At 38.8% G+C, this 18486-nt stretch overlaps 1 pseudogene; it reads right to left on the bottom strand.

Annotated features, from left to right (window-relative positions):
* Positions 1-14476, bottom strand: part of LOC128052210 (late histone H2B.L4-like) — a 93624-nt pseudogene extending 79148 nt beyond the window's left edge.
* Between the last annotated feature and the right edge of the window lie 4010 nt (positions 14477-18486).

Genomic DNA, 18486 nt, shown 5'->3' with positions numbered 1-18486 from the left:
ATCTCATTGTACATTTCCATCTGAACTCTTGATGATCAGGCGCATTGTCAATGGGCAGTCATATTTTGAAAGGAATCTTTTTATTCTGAGCAGTAGGTTTCAACAGCAAGCATAAAATACTCAACAAGCCATGTTATAAATAAGTGTGCCACAATCCACAACTTGTTATTTCATTAACAGAGGATAAGCAGATAGATTCAGCAAAATTCTTAAAGGCCCTGGGAGTTTCAAAATGGTAAATGAGCTGTGACTTCAACTCCAAGTCTCAAGTTGCATTAGCCCCAAACAAGAGTCATTCTGTCTTTTGAAGAGTTGAAGTCAGGCGTTGATTTCCTTCTTTAGCTATGAAAGTCCGAGATGTGGCATCTGATTCCAATAGAAGTCTCTTTCCTCTACATTGAAAACCTGTTGCTTAGTATAACCATTTAAATTAATTATCTTAGCTAGATCTTCTGGATAATCTGCTGCAGTTTCTCCATCAGCACTTGATGCTTCACCTTTGACTCTTATGTTATGGACATGGCTTCTTTCAGAGAGACCACTTTCTCCCCTACAAATTCATCAAAAAATCATTTGAATGTTGAGAAACTTCCACAAAACAACTTCTGAACATTGGAAGAGGACACCAGACACCCAGAAAGGCAGTCCAGTCTCTTCATAAGGAGGTAGGACAAAATATAAAAAAAACAAAAACAGAGACAAAGGATTTAGGGATGGAGACCCACCCCAGGGACGGTGTCATGAAGGAGGAGGAGTTTCCACACAATAGGAAACTCTCCAACAGGAGAGTCTGTGGGGAGCTTTGGAATCTCAGAGAGCAATGTAAATGGGAAAAAGAAAGAAACAACACAGAATGCACCCACCGGCAACTACCAGAAGATAAGCAGCTCAGACAGTTGCATCCACCAGCAGCAAGTGGGGGCTGGGCAAGGAGGCGTGGGCTGCAGCATTGGTCCTTATGGTAGGGACTGGGCTTGAATGCCCTGATGACAATCGGAGGGTGCTAATGTGACATAGCAACCCAAACTGTGGGATTGCCAGAAAGCCAAAAAAATAAATAGAAGGACCTCTCCCTCAAAAGGCTCTAACGCCAGTCGGTGACCCCTGGCTCATTCACAGGACAAAGTCTTGTGCCCTATCAAATACCAGAGGAGAAGAAGCTGGCTGCCATTTTGGGCTCTCCCTCCCCAGAGGCAGAGAGGCAGGTGTGCAATAGCCAGAAGTGGAGGGCAAGGGGCTGCTTCAACCTCAGACCCAGAGACCGCGTCTTCCACCAAACTGAGCAGTTGCTAATCACATCTTCCTGGGATCCTAGATGGTTCACATTAGCCAGGAGTGTCACAGCCTGAGATTAGCTCTCCAGAAGAGACACATGGCACACCTGGGAAATGGTGGCTGGGACTAAGAAGGTGAATAAGGTGCACGGCCCACCTGGGACAGTGTGCTCACCAAGCACTCAGTCACCTGAGCACTTGGACCTGGGAAGGGCACAAAATGCACAGCCTTCCTGGGTCTGTGCTCTTACAAAGCACCGGAGAACCTGAGCAGCTTAGGACTGGGAAGTGAACTAAACACTGGGTCCACTTGGGACAGTGCCCTTGTGGAGCACCCTGGAGCCTGAGCAGTGTGGACCCAGGAAGTACACGCCACCTTAGACCATGGCAGTCCCAGTGTGGCCCCTCCACTGCAAGCACTACCCACACATGCCCAGTGTTTGTTTGCAGTGTCCCTCCCTCTCCTCAGCACAACTGAGCAAGTGAGCCTAAATAAATGGCCACCTTCACCCCCTCATATCAGTGGCAGAAATTCGACAAAAAGAGACTTGCAAACAGAGGAAGTCAAAATAAACAAAGAAGGGGGAACCACCCCAGAAGTGACAGGTGCAACAGATTAAAGCCTTGCATTTAATACTGGAGACATTTGAGAGGCACCTGTAGACCTTGAGAACAAGTTCAACCTGGAACAAGGGACTATCTGACACTGCTCTGACCACACACTGCCCACAAAAGCTCCAGAGAAATTCCAAGATATAGTTTTACTATTATCACTTTTTAATTTTTGTTTTAGTTCTTTATTACTCCTTCAACTTTCATTTTTATACCCTACTACCCTATTTTTTAAAAATAAATTCCATATATATTCTTTAATTTCTGATTGATTTTGTTTTATATTTTTATATTGTATTTTTGAAAGTCTAACCTCTATTCTAGATTTTTAATCTGTGCTATTTGTTAACAATTTTGTACCTTTAAGAATCTAATCTTCAGTATCCACTTTCACTTTGACCACTGGCTTCATTTCTCTCTCTTCTTTTGACCCTCTTTTTTCTCTTCCTGGTCACTTCTATCTCCCTTTTCCTTCTTCTCTTCTCCATGTAACTCTGTGAATCTCTCTGGGTGTTCCTGGCTGTGTAGAGTTGTTTCACCATTAACCTAGGGGTTTTGTCTTCTGTGCTGTATGGGTGGAGAAGTCTTGAGGCTACTGTAAGATGAGGACTGAAACCCAGAGGCAGAAGGCTCAACTCCAGGACTTTAGAACATCAGAGAATTCCTGGCTCCAGGGAACATTAATAGACAAGAGCCCACCCCAAAGTCTCCATACGTACACTGAAACCAAGTTCCACTAACTGAAGCTTGAAACCAAGCATCACCAACTGAAACCAAGCTCCAAGCCAAAAAGTTCCAGCACAAGATGCACCACACTAATTCTCCAGAAAAACAGGAACACAACCCTGAACAGTAAAAGATGGGCTGCCAGAAGCCATACCAAACCCATTAGTTCAGTTCAGTTCAGATCAGTCGCTCAGTCGTGTCTGACTCTTTGAATTGTAGCACACCAGGCCTTCCTGTCCATCACCAGCTCCTGGAGTTCACTCAGACTCATGTCCATTGAGTCAGTGATGCCATCCAGCCATCTCATCCTCTGTGTTCCCCTTCTCCTCCTGCCCTCAATCCCTCCCAGCATCAGAGTCTTTTCCAATGAGTCAACTCTCCGCATGAGGTGGCCAAAGTATTGGAGTTTCAGCTTTAGCATCATTCCTTCCAAAGAAATCCCAGGGTTGATCTCCTTCAGAATGGACTGGTTGTATCTCCTTGCAGTCCAGGGGACTCTCAAGAGTCTTCACCAACACCACAGTTCAAAAGCATCAATTCTTTGGTGCTCAGCCTTCTTCACAGTCCAACTCTCACATCCATACATGCGCATAGACACCTCAAAATTCACTCCTGGACACTTCATTGTACTCCAGAGAGAAGAGCTCCAGCTCCACCCACCAGAACACCGACACAAGTTCCCCAACCAGGAAACCTTAACAAGTCACTGATCCAACCCCACCCACAGGGAGCAGACTCCACAATTAAGAGAAATTGTGACCTTCCAGCCTGCAGAAAGGGCACCCAAACATAGCAATCTAAACAAAATGAAAAGGCAGAGAACTATTAAGCAGGTGAAGGAACATGATAAAAACCCACCAAACCAAACAGAAAAGAGGAGATAAGGAGCCTACCTAAAAAATAAGTGCCAGTCTATGTTTGATACAGGATACAGGATGCTTGGGGCTGGTGCATGGGGATGATCCAGAGAGATGATATGGGGTGGGAGGTGGGAGGGGGATTCAGGATTGGAAGCTTGTATACACCCGTGGTGGATTCATGTCAATGTATGGCAAAACCAATACAGTATTGTAAAGTAAAATAAAGTAAATGTTTGTTGTATAAATAAATGAGCAAATTAAAAATAAAGAAAAAAATTCAGAATAATGATAGAAAAGAAGATCCAAAATCTTGAAAACAAAACAGAGTTTTGTTAGATAAATAGACTAGAAACAAGGGTTGAGAAGATGCAAGAAATGTTTAGCAAGGACCTAGAATAAATAAAGAAAAGTCAATCAATAATTAAGAATGCAATAACTAAGATTAAAAACACTCCGGAGGGAACCAACAGTAGAATAACTGAGGCAGAAGAAAGGATAAGTGAGGTGGAAGATAGAATGGTGGAAATATATGAAGTAGAAAGGAAAAAAGAATTAAAAGAAATAAGTACAACCTCAGAGACATCTGGGACAATGTTAAATGCCCCAATATTCAAATCATAGGTGTCTCAGAAGATGAAGATGAAAAGAAAGGGCATGAGAAAATACTAGAGGAGATAATAGTCAAAAACTTCCTTAAAATGGGGAAGGAAATAGCCCACCCAAGTCCCAGAAACCCAGAGAGTCCCAAGCTGGATAAATCCAAGGTGAAACACCATAAGACACATATTAATCAAACTAACAAAAATTAAACACAAAGAGCAAATACGAAAAGCAGCAAGGGAAAAGCAACAAATAACACACAATGAGCAAGGGAAAAAAAAAACAAATAACACACAAGGGGATTCCCATAAGGATAACAGCTGATCTTTCAATAGAAACTCATCATGTCAGAAGGGAATGGCAGGACATTCTTAAAGTGATGAAAGGGAAAAACCTACCATCAAGATTACATTACCCAGCAAGGGTCTCATTCAGATATGAAGGAGAAATCAAAAGCTTTACAGACAAGCAAAAGCTGAGAAAATTCAGTACCACCAAACAGCTCTTCAAGAAATGCTGGAAAAACAGGAAAAACAAAAGAGGTTTATAGAAATGAATCCAAAACAACAAAGTAAATGGTAATGGGATCATACTTATCAATAATTACCTTAAATTTAAATGGTTAAATGTTCCAACCAAAAGACAAAGACTGGCAAAATGGATACAGAAACAAAACCCCTAGATATGCTGTCTACAAGAGACCCACCTCAAACCTAGGGACACATACAGACTGAAAGTAAAGAGCTGGAAAAAGATATTTCATGGAAATGGAGACCAAAAGAAAGCAGGAATAGTAATACTTGTATCAGATAAAACAGACTTTGAAATAAAGACCATGATAAGAGATAAAGAAGGACCCTACATAATGATCAACGGATCAATCCAACAAGAAGATACACCAATTACAAATATATATGCACCCAACATAGGAGCACCTCAAAAATATAAAGGCAAATGCTGGCAAGTATGAAAGGGGAAATTAACAATAATAGTGGGGGACTTTAATACCCCACTCCCACTTATGGATGGATCAACAAAACAGAAAATTAGCAAGGAAATACAAGCTGTAGTGATACACTGGGCCAGGTTAGACCTAAGTGATATCTACAGGACATTTCATCCCTAAACAATGGATTTCACCTTTTTCTCAAGTGCTCACGGAACATTCTCCAGGATAGATCACATCCTGGACCACAAATCTAGCCTTGGTAAATTTTTTTAAAAATTGTAATCACTTCAGGCATCTTTTCTGATCACAGTGAGGTAAGATTAGAGATCAACTACAGGAAAGAAACTGTGAAAAACACAAACATATGGAGGCTAAAAATCACACTTCTCAATAGCCAACAGATCAAAAGAAATCAAAATATGCATGAAGACAAATGAAAATGCAACAACCCCAAACCTATGGGATTCAGTAAAAGCAGTGCTAAGAGGGAGGTTAATAGCAATACTAGCCTACCTCAAGAAACAAGAGAAGCATCACATAAACAACCTAACTTTACATCTAAAGTAACTAGAAAAAAGATCAGAAAAACCCTGAAGTTAGCAGAAGGAACAAAAATCATAAAATTCAGAGCAGAAATAAAAGAAAAAGAAATGAAGGAGGCTATAGCAAATAGCAACAAAAAGAAAAGCTGGTTCTTTAAGAAGATAAATAAAGTAGACCAACTATTAGCCAGACTCCTCAAGAAAAGGAAAAAAGGAAAAGAATCAAATCAGTAATATTAGAAATGGAAATGGAAAAATCACAACAGAGAACACAGAAATACAAAAGGTCATAAGAGCATATGGGCAAATATATACCAATAAAATGGACAACTTGGAAAAAATGGACAATTCTTAGAAAAGTATAACCTTTCAAAACGGAATCAGGAATAAATAGAAAATCTGAACAGACCAATCACAAGCACAGAAATCAAAACTGTAATAAAAAATCTTCCAACCAACAAAAGCCCAGGACCAGATGCTTTCACAGGTGAATTCTACAAAAAATTTAGAGAAGAGCTAACACACTCCCAAACTCTTCCTATGAGGCCACCATCATGCTGATACCAAAACCAGGCAAAATGCCACCCAAAAAAAAAGGAAGCTACAGGCCAATATCACTGATGAACATAACTGCAAAAATACTCAACAAAATTCTAGCAAACAGAATCCAACAACGTATTAAAAAGATCATACATCATGACCAAGTGGGATTTATTCCAGGGATGCAAGTCTTCTTCAATATTCACAAATCACTCAATGTGATACACTGTATTAACGAATTGAAAGATAAAACCATATGATTATCTCAAGCGATGCAGACAAAGCCTTTGACAAAATTCAACACCCATTTATTATAAAAACTCTCCAAAAAGCAGACATAAAAGGAACTTACCTCAACATAATAAAAGCCATATATGGCAAACCCACAGCAGACATTATCCTCAATGGCAAAAATTTGAAAGCATTTCCTCTAAAATTAGGAACAAGACAAGGGTGCCCACTCTCACCACTACTATTCAACATAGTTTTGGATGTCCTAGCCACAGCAATCAGAGAAGAATATGAAATAAAAGGAATCTAGATTGGAAAAGAAGAAGAAAAACTCTCACTGTTTGCAGATGACATGATGCTCTACATAAAAAATTCTAGAGATACCACCAGAAAATTACTAGAGCTGATCAATGAATATAGTAAAGTTGCAAGATACAAAATTAATGCACAGAAATTCCTTGCATTCCTATACACTAACAATGAAACAGCAGAAAGAGAAATTAAGGAAATAATCACATTCACCATTACAATAAAAAGAATAAAATACTTAGGAATAAATTTACCTAAAGAAACAAAGGCCCTATATAAAGAAAACTATAAAACACTGATGAAAAAAATCAAAGATGATCAAATAGATGGAGAAATATATCATGTTCATAGATTGAAAGAATCAATATAGTGAAAATGAGTATACTACCCAAAGCAATCTATAGACTCAATGCAATCCCTATCAAGCTACCAATGATATTTTTCACAGAACTAGAACACGTAATTTCACAATTTGTATGGAAACACAAAAAACCCTGAATAGCCAAAACAATCTTGAGAAAGAAGAATGAAACTGGAGGAATCAACCTGCCTGACTTCAGACTATACTACAAAGATACAGTCATCAAAACAGTATGGTACTGGCACAAAGACAAAAATATAGATCAGTGGAATAAAACAGGAAGCCCAGAGGTAAATCCATTCACCTATGGACACCTTATCTTTGACAAAGGAGGCAAAAATATACAGTGGAGAAAAGACAATCTCTTTGACAAGTAGTGCTGGGAAAACTGGTCAACCACAAGTAAAAAAATGAAACTAGAACACGTTTTAACACCATACACAAAAATAAACTCAAAATGGATTAAAAATCTAAATGTAAGACCAGAAACTATAAAACTCTTAGAGGAAAACATAGGCAGAACACTCTAACATAAATCACAGAAAAATCCTCTATAACCCATTTCCCAGAGTAATAGAAATAAAAAGAAAAATAAAGAAATAAGTGTTACTTAAACTTAAAAGCTTTTACACAACAAAGGGAACTATAAACAGGGTGAAAAGGCAGGCTTCAGAATGGGAGAAAATAATAGCAAATGAAACAACTGACAAAGAATTAATCTTCAAAATATACAGGCAGTTCAATACCAGAAAAACAAACAACCCAGTCAAACTTGAGCCAAAGGACTAAACAGATATTTCTCCAAAGAAGACACATAGATGGCTAATAAAGACATGAAAAGATGCTCAATATCACTCATTATTAGAGAAATGCAAATAAAAAACACAGTGAGGTATCATTTCACTCCAGTCAGAATGGCTGCCATCAAAAAGTCTACAAACAATAAATGCTGGTGAGGGTATGGAGAAAAGGGAACCCTCTTACACTATTGGTGAGAGTGCAGACTGGTACAGTCACTACAGAGAACAGAGTGGAAATTCCTTAAAAATTTAGAAATAGAATTGCCATATGACCTAATAATCCCACTGCTGGGCATACACACCAAGGAAACCAGAACTGAAAGAGACACACATACCACAATATTCACTGCAGCGCTGTTTACAATAGCTAGGATGTGGAAGCAACCTGGATGTCCATTGGCAGATGAATGGATAAGGAAGTTGTAGTGCATGTACACAATGGAATATTACTCAGCTATAAAAAGGAATGCATTTGAGTCAGTTCCAATGAGAGGGATGAAACAGGAGCATAGAATACAGAGTGAAGTAAGTCAGGAAGAGAAATACCAATACAGTATGCTAACACATATATATGGAATTTAGAAAGATGGTAATGACAATCCTATATGCAGGGCAGCAAAAGAGACACAAATGAAAAGGATTACATCCTTTACAAAAAATAAAAAATAAAACACTCAGACTTTTGGACTATGTGGGATAAGGCAAGGGTGGGATACTTTGAGAGAATAACATTAAAACATGTATATTACCATATGTAAATAGATGAACAGTGCAAGTTCAATACATGAATCAGGGTACTTAAAGTTGGTGCTTTGGGACAACCTAGAGGGATGGGGTGGGGAGGGAGAGGGAGGGGGGTTCAGGATGGGGGGACACATATGCAGCTGTGGCTGGTTCACGTAGATGTGTGGCAAAAACCACCAGAGTAGTATAAAGTAATTATCCTCCAATCAAAATTAATTAATTAATTTTTAAAAAATCTCATGAACCAACCTATGCTAGCTCCAAACTTTTCTTCTGCACCTTTGTCACTTCTATCAGCCTTCACAGAACTGAAAAAGTTAGGACCTTTCTCTGGATTAGGCTTTAGCTTATAGAAATGTTGTTGCTTGTTAGGTTTTCTATCCAGACCACTAAAACTTTTTCTTTATCAGCAATAAGCCTGTCTTGCTTTCTTACCATTAGTGTGTTCACTAGAGTAGCACTTTCAATTTCCTTCAAGAAGTTTCTTTGCATTCATTACTTGGCTAACTGTTTGACACAAGAGGTCAAGCTTTCAGCATAACTCAGCTTTCAACATGCCTTCATCTCAAAGCTTAATCGTCTTTAGCTTTGGATTTAAAGTGAGAGACAGCAACATTTCCTTTCACCAGAGCGCTCAGAGGCCATTATTGGATTATTCACTGGCTTAGATGCAAAGAACTGACTCATTGGAAAAGACCCTGATGCTGGGAAAGATGGAAGGCGGGAGGAGAAGGGGACGACAGAGGATGAGATGGTTGGATGGCATCACCGACTCAATGGACATGAGTTTGGCTAAGCTCCAGGAGTTGGTGATGGACAAGGAGGCCTGGCATGCTGCAGTCCATGGGGTCCCAGAGTCAGACATGACTGTGACTGAACTGAACTAAACTGAATATTATTGTGTCAGGAAATAAGGAGGCCTGAAAAAAAGGAGAGAGACAGGGAACAGCCAGTTGGTGTTCATAACACACATAACTCTTATCAATTGAGTTAATCTTAAATAAGAGTGGTTGGTGATGCCCCTAAACAAATGCAATAATAACATCAAGGATCACTGAAAACAGATCAGCATACATATATTATAATAATGAAAAAGTTTGCAATATTGTGAGGATAACCAAAATGCAACACAGCGACTTGAAGTGAGCAAATTGGAAAAATGGTGCCAATACTTTCTCAACACAAGGTTGCCACAAACCTTCAATCTATAAAATTATGATTATCTGTGATGTGCAATAGAGTGCAAATAATTGTGAAGTAAGCCTGTACTGAAAAAATCCTACTTGACAGAAATCCAGCAAGAAGCTGAAGCAACAGGCAAGCATGTGTCAAAAGCACTGTGGGGAAAAAAATGACAATAAAAAATGCAGGAACCCTTTATCCAATAAATTCTTAGCATTTTAACAGAAGGCTTTTTTATTGGCACTCACACATTATTTCAGCAATTACCATACTGTCTGCTAATCCTTGCTTACTAAAATTGGTAAGGATAAAAATGATGCCCATTCCTGTGAAAATATAGTTGACCCTTGAACAATATGGGTTTAAACTGCAGGAGTTCACATATACATGGGTTTTTCCCAATAAATACATACTACAGTACTATACAGGCCAAGCATGGGTGAATCCAAGGGTATAAAACCACAGATATGGAGGTTAGTGCCCTTAACCTCCACGTTGTTCAAGAGTCACCTGTAATCAGTTAAGCTCAAAAGTCTGATACCTTTGTTAATATTACTTATTACATATTAAATCAAATAAAAAGTAAAACTAATCCTCAGAAGTATCCCCTTGAAATATAAAAATACCTCATCCAAATCCATTTCTGCTCTGTGCCTGTATTTCTTCAAACTTGGCTCCCTGTACAAGTCTAATCTATGCTCACACTTATTAAAGCATATCAAACTTTTGAGAGTTTAAATATGAAACTTATCCTGTTGCTCAAGCTTTTCTTACTAACATGCCTGGCTTCAAAAGTAAGCAGACCCCAAAGGATAGCCTTGTCAGAGAAAGATTCTTCAGGGCTACCTACCCCCTTCAAATTCATCTCATTGGAGTAAACAAGCCACAAAAGAAATGTCCCATTCCTAAAATATTGCTAGTTTGGAGTTGGCCTATAGGGTATTAATGATATTCAGACAGAGTTGCAGTCAGATTTCCCCTGTGTTGGTTTCCACTACTAACTCTATTATATGCTATTCTTCTCAAGCTTGTTGCTGCTGCTGCTAAGTTGCTTCAGTCGTGTCTGACTGTGTGCGAACCCACAGACAGCAGCCCACCAGGTGTTAATAGAGGATGCTTTGAATTACTCAACCACTGAGCAGACAAAACTCCTAAGCTCAATATATTTTTGTCTTCTGTGTATTTATGGTCCAAGATTGTCCTTTAATTTAAAATTAAAAGAATCAAGTGAGGCAAAGCATCAAAAAATGTATTGCAACTCAATTTAGGGTTTAGTCTAGAAGACCAAAGAGATTTTCACTTAAGAGAAAACTTTAGCCTCTCAACAAATCAAAATTAATTTTCTCTGACTAGCTCCTTAACTGAAATGAAAAGAAAATTTGGATCATTTCTTGAACATACCCAAGCAACTAGCAAATTGAGTCAATCAGCCATAAGAGATATTGATAAAACAAGCATTAATGCAATGAATATTAATCATATCCACTGTAATTATGTAAATATAGGTTGGAATGCCATGTGTCATTTTAGTATGTTACCACTGCTTTTGAAAAACTTATGAATTTCTAAACTCAAAGCCACTAAGAATGCCTGAAAAGTGTTGACATTGTCATTGCTGTGTTCCAGTTGACTTCAGTATTAAAATTCTTGACTTAAAATGGATTACATCCTGATAAATCCATCAAAATTGAAAATATCCTAAGTCAAAAATGCACTTAATACACCTAACCTACCAAAGAACACTGCTTAGCTTAACCTACCTTAAATGTGTTAAGAACACTTTCATTAGCCTTAGTTGGGCAAAATCACCTAAGCAAGAGGCTTCCCAGGTGGTACTAGTGATAAAGAATCTGTCTGCCAATGTAGGAGACTTAAGAGACACAAGTTCGACCCCTAAAATCACCTAACACAAAGCCTATTTTATAATAAAGTGTTGAATATATCCTGAGACGTATTGAATACTGTATGGAAAATTATATAAAGAATGACTGTATGGGAGTGAATTCAGAAAGGGAAAAACAAATATCATATATTAATGTATATGTATATATGCAATCTAGAATGATGGTATGGATGAACCTATTTGCAAGGAAGCAATGAAGACACATACATAGAGACCAGACTTAAGAACAAGAGTGGGGGTGGGGAAGGAGCACATAATATAAGTGGAGAGAGTAGCATAGAAGCCCATGCACTACCGTGTGTAAAATAGACAGCCAATAAAAATTTGCTGTCTGACTTAGGAACTCAAACTAGAGCTCTTTAATAACCTAGAGGGGTGGTATAGGGTGGGAAGAGAGAGGGAATGTCAAGAGGAAGAGGACATATGTGTACCTATGGCTAATTCATGTTGATGTATGGCAAAAATCAAACCAATATTGCAATGCAATTATCCTTCAGTTAAAAATAAGTAAATTTAAAAAAAATAAAAGAATGACTATATGGGTACAGAATGGCTGAAGTGCAGTGATTGGTTACCTTTGTGACACAGCTGACTGGGAGGTGTGGCTTGCCACCACTGCCCAGGATCATGTGAAAATACCATTGTACATTGTTAGCCTGGGAAAAGACCAAAATTCGAGCTCTGAAGTACAATTTCTACTGAATATTTTATCAGTTTCACATTATTGTAAAGTAAAAAATTTGTAAACTGAACCACCATAGGTTGGGGACCATGTGAATAGGCTAAAAACTACTCTTGCCCCATCTCACGAATAAAGCTGTGAGTGAGTCCATCCTAGCCTACTGGTGAAGCACAATTCGATGAAATTTTGTGCCTTTTATTACATTAACAACTGATGAATTGCGGTTCTTCATTTGGACACAGGGGCATGAGAGGAAAGGAGGGACTGAATTGTCCTTCAGAATGTGTGGCCTTGAAATCTATTTTTGTAGACGAGCCCTTTGAGATGCCTTCTGAATAAGGGCTCAAGTGATTAAACCAAATGATTTCCTTGTCTATGGAAAGGAAAGAGTTTGACTGTGTATTTGAATGAGACAAAACAGAAACCCCTGGGTATTAAAAGAATACTTTAATATTAGGATGGAATTCTCTTGTGGCTCAGACATAAGAGAAGGTAAGGAGTCTGCCTGCAATGCCAGAGATCTGGGTTTGATCCCTGGGTTGGGAAGACCCCCCGCCCCTCCGGAAAAGGAAATGGCAACCCACTCTAGTATTCTTCCCTGGAAAATCCCATGGATGGAGGAACTGGGCAGTTTACAATCCACGGTGTCGCAGAATCAGACATGACTGAGTGACTTCACTTTAATATTAGGATAAAAAAATTTGTGTCTGTCACATTTTACAAAAATGTAACTACAGGAGTATCCATCTCAGTTTAAGGTCTCGCAATTTAAAGTTTCACTCAAAAAACATCACTCAGTCATATCTTGCTCTCTTCCTGTTGCACAGATACGTCTCATTTGATGTCACAAAATGAAGGCTATTCAGGTAGCTGCTCAAAATAAAAGGTCTCTAAAAAGCAGTAGATTCAGCTCTATCAAACCTTCCCTGTGGAACCATATTCAAACACATGAGCCAAACTCATATCATGCCTCTTATTTCTCTCATATAAATGAAAAGCAAAACACTGGGGGGATATGGGAGAGACAATACAATAAAATCAACACTAGGCCTAGCAAGTCAGCTTAATTATTTAAACACAAATTATTGAGTCTTATGTAATGGACTTACCCCAAATTATGTACTCCTATAAAACAATCATCTTTGATAACAGAGTTTGTTATTTAACTTATGGCTCATTTTCAATTATGAATCTATGGGTATTTAATGTCACATGCTTTAGACAATAAGTGAACCCTACAATATGAATAGAGAGCATCAAAAGTGCAACCTGCCTACCCTTCTAATCACAGACAGCTCTATTGTAGAGATCTAGGAAGTCATCAAGGACTCCATAGATGACGTTTCAAGTTAATACAGTTGATTTTACTCCCACCTCACTGAATTAAGAATAAAGTTTAGTTCTCCCGATGTCTGATAAAATAAGTACTTTTTGTTCATTCTATTAGAATTTTAAATAACAAGATAAGCATGTCACACACATACAAACAAGAATATTATGAACTCACAATATGGCTTTGGTTGAAAGTCTTGCTAACTCTAGGCCTATCTTTATTTCAAAAGAATAATATTTGAGAAAAATGATTACCCTACATGACTGGGCATGTACCACATACACAAATGATATATATCTGGCCATATTCATCAGAGCTATGGATTTCAGTTAAGAATTTTGTCATTTTATTTTACTCACCAAATTCTTTAGAACTGAACCAATTCACTTATATCATATGTATAAATGGTGATCAATGGCTTAGAAAAACTGAAAAGCTGAAGACACTTGTATTCCTCAACCCAATGACTCAAGTCTTGAAAATTTATCCCATGGAAAAATAACATAAAATTACATAAAAAATAAATAACATAAGAAATAGCAAAATAAGAACATGCTCAATGAATGGAAGCACATGCTCAATGCAGGAAGAAAATATTTCTGAATATTTAATTAAATTATTCTATATTCACTACATGACATACTATATAGCCATTAGAATTATGGAAAGCTATATATTTTATATGTAATAAGCAAGAGATAATATTTGAAAGTGCTGTTTATACTTTCTTACTTTTAGTGCTACCTGGTCTTCTTCCTCATCTTTCTTGTGAACTTCTCGCACCCTGGTTACCAATAATTTCCTAATTGTTAAATTCTGGGCGACCATCAACCTGTTTGACCGACAAGCGGCAGAAGGAACTCAGTCTTCCTCCATTCCCTCCCTACAACATAGACTTTGCTCCTCTTCCTATATGCTCTAGTGGGAAATTTGGGATTCATTCCCTTTTCCCCTGGAATTATCTCTTAAGCATCTTTTAGAATCCTGGGTTCCTCTCTATCTCGTGTCCCACGGTGCCTGTGTTCAGGTTCTCACGACCCTTTCCTAAACTACTGCAATTGGCCCCCTACTCATCTCTCTGCACCCAGTGCCTCCTCCGTCTACTTCATTCTCTACATCCCTGCCAGGCGCTCTTTCCATAAATATATTTTTCACCATGTCACTTTCCCTTTAAAACCAATGATGTCTTCAAATTAAGATAAGCTTGAATAATTTGCAGGACATGCAAGGACTTGTATCTCTCCTTTTCTCAACGGCTTTATTTCACAGGGCCATGTGCTGCCACTTACACTGAACCACTTGCATCACCCCTCAGTTCTGCCCCCATTGGAATCCATGCCTGCAATGTCCTTTCTTACCTCCTTCCTCTCACTGACTCACTCATATCTCCTTTTATTATTTCAGGGCACTCTCCACATACCTTTTTTCTAATTAATTTTTACTGGAGTATAGTCACTTTACAATGCTGTGTTAGTTTCTACTGTACAAAAAAAATGAGTCAGCCATACATAGACACATATCCCTCCCTTTTGGACCTCTCTCCCATTCAGGTCAACACAGTGCATTAAGTAGAGTTCTCTGTGCCACAAAGTATGTTCTTATTAGTTATCTATTTTACACATAGTAATAGTAGCGGATATCTATCAATCCCAGTCTTCTAATTCCTACCACACCCCCTTACCCCCTTGGTATCCATACATTGGTTCCCTACTTCTGTGTTTCTATTTCTGCTTTGCAAATAAGATCATATATACTTCCAATTTAACTGTTAACATATGCATCACTTCCACTATATCTTGACTTCCCCTGGTTAGGCACTGCATCATATTCATTTTTTTATTCCCAACTATGTTATAGCCCCTGGTATTTAGCATAGGCCTAAGAAATACTTATTGAATGGATGAATGAGTGAAATGGGTAGATGAAAGGCCTACAACTATGTAAAATATGCATGCATGTAGCAAAGATTAGAAAGAAATGTGGAAAAATAAAATCTTTAATTTCTAATAACTGATTTGAAAGTATTTTTCTATTTTTAGTTATTTTATGAAAATATTACAATAATAAAGATCTTTCAATCCATAGTAAATGTCTACTACAGAAATTTCCATGATGAGTAAATGCAGATTAGCAATATGCTCATTGCTTATAGTACTGGTAACTTCATATGTACTAGTGTAATATAAGTAGAATTTTTTGACAAAATTTTAGGCCATAGAATTCCTATATTTAAAAAATGATTGGTCCAAAGTCACAGTATTCAAAGTCATTCAAGATATTAGAATCTTGGGAACTTATTCTTATTTAAAATGGACAGGCAATTTCTGAAATGTTAGCTTAAGGTTTCCATCCTAAGCAGTAACCTTTGCAAGTTCATATATGCAGTTCTGTCCATATGCAGAATATGAAATTGCAAATGGGAATGAAATGCTCATCAATCAAACATCAAATACTAACAGAATTCCAGAAACACTTTGCATTTCCAATTATGCTATATCACTTTACATATCCCAAGCTCCCTAACAGATAAAACAGCTTCTTGTGAGACTAAAATATCATACTTGCTTAGAACATCTGTATATTTATATATATATATATATGCATGCTTAAGTATACACTTCAGTCATGTCTGAACCTTTGTGACCTCACGGACTATAGCCCACCAAGCTCCTCTGTCCATGGGGATTCTCCAGGCAAGAATACTGGAGTGGGTTGCCATGCCCCCCTCTAGGGGATCTTCTTGACCCAGGGTTGGAACCTGTGGCACATGAATTCTTTACTGCTGAGCCATGAGGGAAGCCCCGTTGAGGTAAACACACACACACACACACACACACACACACACACACACACACACACACAGTAGAGAAGAATAGCAAGAATGTGCAGAGATAATCTCTTTTTAATCTACCATGATTAGTCATGTATCTCAAGTGATACTGCTTTCTGTAAGAATCATTTACCCTTTATTCTTACAGTGAGAAAAAAATCTATGACTACTGATACATAAAACCGTATAGAAGCACTATCCTAAATAGTTCCTATATATTTTACTGCTTACTAGAAAAACCACATGATATTAACAAGCTCCCTCTATGCTGGTTGAAATTCTCCCATAGTAACCTAAGGAGTTTGGAACTATAAAAGACTACAGAGATCAACTAGTGCTTCTAACTCTTGCACATCCTGCTACATAGAAAATGATAATATTTAAGCTAAATACTCTGGGAGGAGATTACTATATGGTGGACCCCTACAGAACACTACTCAAATCTTGGGCATCAAAACTTCAAGAGTTCAACAAAGGAGCCATACAAATCTGGTTATGTAATTTCAACCACTGTAAAATTTTGAATGATTGTAAGAAAACAAAGTTAAACCAAAACAGATGCTCAAATATTTAAAGAAATTCTGCCCCGGAAATTGTATAATGTTAATAGCAAGCTCCAGCTCCAGAGCATTTTAAATACAACCTTTCATTTCAAAATCTGAGGATCTAGGTAGGTTGTAGCCTTGGCCTGGCCTGTGGTTACTGGGATTGGAGAATGTACGTGGCTATTCCTTCAGATCAGCTAAAATCTATCTGAGCTTCACCTCGGTCACTTTCTGGCTCTCTTTCTCTCTGGCCACTGATCAAGGGCACAACTCAGAACTTGAATTCTCCTTCCTCAGCCCCCTCTCCAGGCACCTCTGAACCCTGCAGGATTCTGTCACTTGCAGCAGCCATGCTGGCCTCTGGGTAGTTGGTTGTTAGGGCTCTGTGCCCTCTCTAGTGGAGAAGACAATGGCACCCCACTCCAGTACTCTTGCCTGGAAAATCCCATGGACGGAGGAGCCTGGTGGGCTGCAGTCCACGGGGTCGCTAAGAGTCGAACATGAATGAGCGACTTCACTTTCACTTCTCACTTTCATGCATTGGAGAAGGAAATGGCAACCCACCCCAGTGTTCTTGCCTGGAAAATCCCAGGGATGGGGGAACCTGGTGGGCTGCCGTCTATGGGGTTGCACAGAGTCGGACAAAACTGAAGCAACTTAGCAGCAGCGGCAGCAGCAGCCCTCTCTAAACTCTCTGACTTCACCTTGGTATGTTTATGAGAGCCTGAGCATCCTTCTTTTTTAAAATCTGGGCTCTGGTTGACAGGGACAATGGCTTCTTCATCTGTCCATACTCATCTTTACCTCCAACAGCAGTATTCACTATGATCTTCTTTGTTCTCTGGATTTTTTCTGTTCATGCCCTTCTGAGAGTGCCTCATCATCTGAGCTATTAGATAAACCTGATGTGGGTGTCTGAGCCCCACAGCCTTTCTCCCAGAGCTTTCTGGTGGCATCACCCCCATCCTCTGGGGCCTGAGGAGGATGGTAGCTGGATACATGTTTGACTCAGATAATTTTTCCCTTTATCTTGATTCCATTAAAATTGTAAAGGGCCAAAATTGTACTTCTCTGGTCCTCAGAGCAGATTAACTGGAATATTTTAGATATCCCTGTCTTTCTGCCCCACATGAGACTAATGCTAACAATCTTCCATGCTGGGAGAATTACACAGAGCATACCTCCTTCGGTCAGCTCATAAGGAAGCCTTCCCAGGAAGATCTGGGAGCCATCTTTGTACTCAGAGTGCCATGATGCCTCAGCTACCACTGCAGTAGCGGTCCCCTATTCTTTCACCTTGTTAACCACTTGTACCCTGGGTGACAAGTTCATCTCTTTGGCCTGGGGCACCGTACAAGAGCATCCCTGTGCCTGGACAAAGCTCATTTCCAGTGAATGCTGCAGAATGCTACTTCTGCTATAGATCTTTAGAGCAGGTGCCCCATCCTGCCCGGCTCTCCCCA

The sequence above is a fragment of the Budorcas taxicolor genome, chromosome 1 (assembly GCF_023091745.1).
Source record: "Budorcas taxicolor isolate Tak-1 chromosome 1, Takin1.1, whole genome shotgun sequence".
NCBI classification, from domain to species: domain Eukaryota; kingdom Metazoa; phylum Chordata; class Mammalia; order Artiodactyla; family Bovidae; genus Budorcas; species Budorcas taxicolor.
Note: the sequence above shows the minus strand (reverse complement) of the source record. Positions and strands in the feature narration are given on the sequence as shown.